This window comes from Microtus oregoni, unplaced genomic scaffold, assembly GCF_018167655.1.
Source record: "Microtus oregoni isolate MIOR12 unplaced genomic scaffold, Mior012 000017F_ref0000208, whole genome shotgun sequence".
NCBI lineage: Eukaryota > Metazoa > Chordata > Mammalia > Rodentia > Cricetidae > Microtus > Microtus oregoni.
In genome coordinates, this window is record NW_024543076.1 from 35,777,784 (window position 1) to 35,784,363 (window position 6,580).

At 34.4% G+C, this 6,580-nt stretch overlaps 1 pseudogene; it reads right to left on the reverse strand.

Moving 5' to 3' along the window:
- Nucleotides 1–413: 413 nt before the first annotated feature.
- On the reverse strand, nucleotides 414–829 carry LOC121458507 (annotated as a pseudogene).
- Nucleotides 830–6,580: the final 5,751 nt, after the last annotated feature.

The window sequence follows — 6,580 nt, forward strand, 5'->3', positions numbered from 1 at the left end:
TTCTGCTTGATTTTAGAAAGATTCGGATCAATTCCTGCACAAGGTCACTTAGATCGAAGTTCAAAAGGCCATTCACTGTGTTACCTTACCTCATGGAGAAGGTTTCCAGAACACAAAGCAAGGTACATAGATATCCAGCCTTTTGAAATTATTGCACAACATCACCATGCAATAAATTACAGAACAGTATTGTCAAAAGAAATGCTTAATGTTCTAAATGTATGCAATTGTTTGAGCAACATCCATAGCTGTGGGATATATGTAATCCATAGGAGACTGGAGCTCATAGATTGAAAAAATCTAGTAGACTTAAGAAAAAAAATAAAAGATGACTGATGACCTTTGTGAAGTTAATAATTGATATTCAACAAGTCCATTTTATTTCTATTTATTTATTTATTTATTTATTTTGACAGCCAAATCATCTTTATTGAGGGAATGGGTCTTTAGGAGTGGGGGTGGGCCTGGGCCCTCACTGCACAGCTTGTTCATTGGCACTGCCTCCAGAATCCTGTGGCTTCATCACATCTGGAAGCTCTGGAGGGCTGGAGAAGGGCTCAATGCGCAGTGCTTCAAAGGCATCATCTGCTCGAAAGGCCAGGCCCACTGTGGCTGGGGCCTGTGGCCGTGCTGTCTGGCTAGTGAAGCCACACTCGCCCAGAGTTTTTCCATCATCAAGAAGCTGGTCATCCTTGTACAGCCGCTGCTCATCCGGCGGCCACTTGAGGATGCCCTCAACGATGCGCTTCAGCTCGAACACCGTACTCGACTCCTAGGCGTCCATGAAGATGGTGGTCTTGTGGCGCCGGACCATGAGAAACACGTCCATCCCGGCGGCTGCTTCTCAATGCTAAAGTGTATCCTTTATAAAAAGAGCCACACAAATATCATTGTAGGTTTAGATTTAATTTGTATTCTTGTTTCAGCATAACCATTGCTCTTATAACTATGATTTACTCTAAAATATTTTTAATATAATTTTAAATCATCACAAATTGTTTCCTTTATAAACAGCTATGGCTGTCTTGAAACATAATAAAATTTCAATAATTGTTTATAAAGACAAAAGAACATAGCTTTGGTATCTGAATTTGAGTCCAAATAATTCTACATCTGTCCACAAGCATGTAACTATGGTTGTTCTCAACTGTAAAAAGGGGGAGAATATCTTATTGTTATTATTATTGCTTAGTATTTTCTTAACTTATAAAGAATATGTGTCATAGCAGTATAAAGGCCTTGAACTATTTCACTTTGAAATTAATACATCAATGAATGAGGAAGTAAATATGTAAGACTAGCACATTTATAATGGTGAGTACCTAAGACATAATGAAACCACAACTAATAGCAACTATATTTTTCATTGCAAATTATAATGATAAAATGAAGATATTTGTCTATTGTGAACAGCTGAATACAGCTTTATCTAGATAATTGAGACAAACCAAACAGCTCAATAGAAAACATTCATTAAATACTATTTCCAATAAAAGATGTCACGAGGTTATTTTCAACTTTTATATCTAATAAACTATCTTTAAATCAATCATTTCTAAAGTAAGATTCTTTGGTGTTTTCATTTATGATTCTAATCTTGAGAAAATGGAACCTGAATTTTACTGTTTTCCCTGACAGGTGGCGTAAGTAATCATTAAGATCTAATTGTTCAACTCATTCATTTTACATGTAGAAAAACCACCATGTTCTTTAAATAAGTGAAATAATTCAGAAAGATGTAGACAGGAATACTTAGAAGGATAAATTGAGTTTCATCCTACCTGATTTTAAATCCTGAAATTTCCTGCTATTTATCTGGAGAATACAAGTAGTATATTTACCCTTTTTAGATGAGTTGGTATCTATAGATACAAAACTCAAGTAATTAAATCTACTTTACACACAAAGCCTCATCAACAAAAGTAAGAGCAGATATTCTCCTGACTGACTAGAACATAAAGTATCAGTGTCCATAGCAGTGCAGTTATTTTCATAGTCAAACCCGCGGGTCCCTAGAAACAAAGACAACTCAACATGGTTGATAAGCTTTCACCTTCTGATTGTTAGTTGTGCTCCAATGATGGTGGCACACGCCTTTAATCCCAGCACTCGGGAGGCAGAGGTAGGCGGATCTCTGTGAGTTCGAGACCAGACCAGCCTGATCTACAGAGCTAGTTCCAGGACAGGCTCCAGAGCCACAGAGAAACCCTGTCTCGAAAAACAAAACAAAACAAAACAAAACAAAAAAAAAAACCCTCATATTTTAAAGACACAGTTTTGAGATGTTTTACAATTTTGGATTTCCTAATTTAAACATAATCTTGGCAATTCATTTTCAGAAATGAATAAACATTTCTATAGAAGATTTCACTAACATAACTTATTCATGAATAGGACACTACATCATTTGATCATGGTCAGTAACTTTGAAAATTCTAGTTATGAAGGAGTAATTATAAGATGACACATTAGAGAGTTACAAACTTATCTCACAGAGACAGAATAAAAAACAATGAATAGAACAGAATACCTCTAAAGAATTCCTGAGATCAACTGAGAGATGTCAAGGCCACTAAGAAACAAGAAATAAATGCAGCAAACGAGACAGAAAATGTTTGTGAACATTTTTACAGCCTTGACCATACATGGACAGTAAAATAACTATGTCAAAGCTCCCACACCAGGGCTTGTCCTCTGAATTAGAGGAGACAGACTGAATCCAGCATTTTCAATTTTTCCAAAAGGTGTCGGTTTCATTAACTCTTAGCCCTGTTGGACTGATGAACAGAGTTTGGAAGGCACAGAAGAAGGACTCAGTAAGATAGAGTTGCAGTTGTGCTGGATGTCAGCAGATCAAGAGATCAGAGAACATTGGGAGATTTAGATACTACTCTAGCTAAACTGGTAGAAGTTTACTTCAGCCGCAGATGTGAGCATTTAAAATAATAGGAGTGGTTTTTTGATCACATGCCAAATATTAACAAAACTCACAGTATAAAAGGAATGGAGAAATACAGCCTAAGACAATACTCTAGAAACTATTCCCAAAGGGAGAAAAAAGCTACAATATGATTGGCAAAATATGGAAAATAAAGCTGGCAAGATGACTCAGGTGATAAAGTCAAGAACCTGCGAGCCCATTACTGTAGTCCAAGGTAAGTAAGTGCCAGCATAATAAATAAGCGGATAATAGCATTAATTAATTAAATAAAAAATATTTGTCCTATGATGTTCAAAAAACTAAAATATATAAAATGGTAATGAATGGTATTAGGAAGATGAATGAGTCATAAATGAAATGAGTTATGAACAAAAGGATAGAAAATACAGAAACAAAAATTTTAAAACCTGGCAGTGGTAGCACACACCTTTAATCCCAGCAATAGGGAGACAGAGTCAGGCAGATCTATGTAGTTCAAGACCAACCTGATCTACAAAGCTAGTTCCTGGACAGCCACAGATGAAACCTTGACTCAAAAAATGTCACAGAGAAAACCAATGATGATGATAATGATGATGATGATGATGATAATTTTGGAAATAAAAAAGTAAAATAAGCTGAATTTGCATGGAAGACTCTATAAACAGACTTAACAGTTTAAATAAGAATAAAATAAATGAAAAAATGCAATTTAAAATGAGTAGCATAGGGGAAAATGAATGAAAAACTTACAAGAGACCAATTTATAAAAATATCTTCCTTGATCATTATTCACTTTAAGTGTAAGCTCATTAAAATTTTCAAAGTACATACATCCACTGAGTTGATTAGAAAAGCTGGATTCAATGGACATATATTATATACAAGACTCAGAATTTAGTCTGAGGACAAATGTAGAAAAATGTGTGAAAAATTAAAGTTATTTGAAACTAGGAATTAAGAGAGCATAGGCAGCTATACTAATATCATGAAAAGCTCATTTAACTTACAAAAACTCAGAATGCAAGTAAAAATATTAATATAAATGCAAAAAAATTATTACCAAGGAAATACAGAATAATGTATGCACCATAAAGCATACGAATAAATCCAAAATACAACAATTGATTTAAAGCATGCAAGTAGAGGGAGATTCCAACACCCTACATTCTATGGAAAAATGCAAGAAGCAGACAGGAAGTCATTCCTTAAAGAGAATACTGGAGTGATGACTCAGAACCTAAGAATACAGGCTGATTTTACATCGGTCCATGGTTTGGTTTCCAGGACTCACATTTAGGCTCACAGATATCTTACTCAAGAGTATCTGCTGTCCTCTTCTGACCTGTACTGTCACCCTAACAAACATACTGCACAAATGTACATACAGTAAAGCAGCCATACACTTAAAATATAAAATAAAAAAGTTTTAAATTGAGCATTTCAAAGGGGAATAATTTAAAGCATGGCAGAGAAATTAAAGCTAAACATGTGCTGAGAAAACTAAACATGAAAACAATAAAAACTAAAAAATAAACCCAGGAAACAGAATGGTCTTTACCAGTTGTGACTCTCGGTGATCAGAATATCTTTTGTAGTTACACATTCTGGAAAACTAAGGTCTTTTTGCAGTATTAGAAACTCAGAGGCCTAAGAACTATTTATATTAACTCAAATTACCACAACTTTATTATAATATAATTTGCTTTGTTGTGCTGGTGGCATCCCTCCTTTGTGGGCTTTTCTAGAGAGTCGCTGAACGAGTTGTCTTAAAGGGAAATTTTATCCATCCTGCCTTAAGAGGAGAAAATGGTCACTCTATCCTATGCCACATGTCTTAGAAATATTCAGAAGACTGTCTAAATCCCACAGCACAGTACCCAATGGGTTGCTGTCTAGGTTATTCTAATCTGCTCCAAGACTGCAGCCATTTACTTTGCTAAATAAGCTTCTGCACACATTTCTGTGTCTCAGTCTTCTCTACCTAGAAGACAACGGGGGAACAAACTTTGTCTAACATTGTGAAGGAAGCAAGAGGAGAACAGAAAAGTAAATAAAAATAAACCTGTGGAAATTAAACAGCATACTAGCAAAACAATGGACCTGAAAGTATGTCACGATATAAATAAAACACAGTCCGAAAATACTTTGAGAAAGTAACAATGAAAATAAAGCATGCTGAAATTTGTGGAAATTAGTACAAGCCACAACAGAAAGAAATATTTACTGTAATTAATAAGAGCACACATATAATAAGGAAGAAACACCTCAAGTCATCAAACTAAATTTACAAGAAAAATCTTGAAAAGGAAGAAAAAAATAAGCTTAACAGTAGAGGAAGCAAAGAAATAATTACAATTTTTTTCTGTTATAAAATGATGTCCAATAGGAAAAAGAAATGATTCTAATCTGTAGTATTTTTGAAAAAGAAAGAAAATTGGCAAACTCTTGGATATCTGAAAGAATAATAAAGAGGGATTGTAGAAAATTGTGACTCAGGAATAGTCATTATAAATTATGTCGTAAAAATAAAAAATGATTTCAGAGAATAATGTGGGAAAATATGCACAGTCACAAACAAAATCAGAAACCTGAAAGAAACATTTCAACTCCCAGAATACAAAATATACCTGAAATGAATTTTGATGACAAAGCCTAAAGAGACTGAAGCAATGCTCTGAAATATCCCTCAAGAAAAATGCCATTTCTAGGAAAATCTGCTAAACTTGTCAAGAAGAATTGAAAGCACTTGTGATGAGCATATTCCTTCAGTTTTTCCTAAAAACGGAAGATGAGAGAACAATTTCTTTCTCTGAGGTCAGTGTTGGTTGACAAAAATAAAGACACCACAAAAATGTATGTTTGCTATGCCTGGATACATCAGCGCATTGAAAGTTTATGTAAAATATTCAAGTAGAATTTACACCTGGAATTCAAAGACAGTTCAACACATTAAAAAAAAAAGTAGTACAATGTATTAGTAAGATAAATTACAAAATGTATATTGTTTTTTATTTTATTAATTTTTATTGAGCTCTACATTTTTCTCTGCTCCCCTTCCTCCCTCTCCCCTCCCCTTCAACTCTCCCCAAGGTTCCCATGTTCTCAATTTACTCAGGAGATCTTGTCTTTTTCTACTTCCCATGTAGATTAGATCTATGTATATCTCTCTTAGTGTCCTCATTGTTGTCTAAGTACATTATTAAGTTAATGAAGAAACTGGAAATTTCACAATAGTGTTATGATTTAAAGTTCCAGACACATTGAGAACTAATGGGAAGAATCTTTACAACATGTAATCTATTTATGAAGTCTCTTCTAATATATTAAAACATAAAATACTAAGATCATGACAAGTCAAGTGAGCCACTGTACCCATTCCTAATTAGCACACTGAACAAAGGGCAGAGAAGCAAGAATAAAGTCAGAAGGAACTAGCAAAATTGTACTTTTAAGGACAACAGTCCTGAAGAATGCAAGCACACACAGACATACATGCTCACAGACATACATGCACACAGATATACATGCACACAGACATATATGCACAAACCGACACATAAACACATATACATATCAAACATATAAACACAGACATATACACACATATATTGTTGGATCCCCTTCTCATGCTTTTATTGGTTAATGAATGAAGCTGTT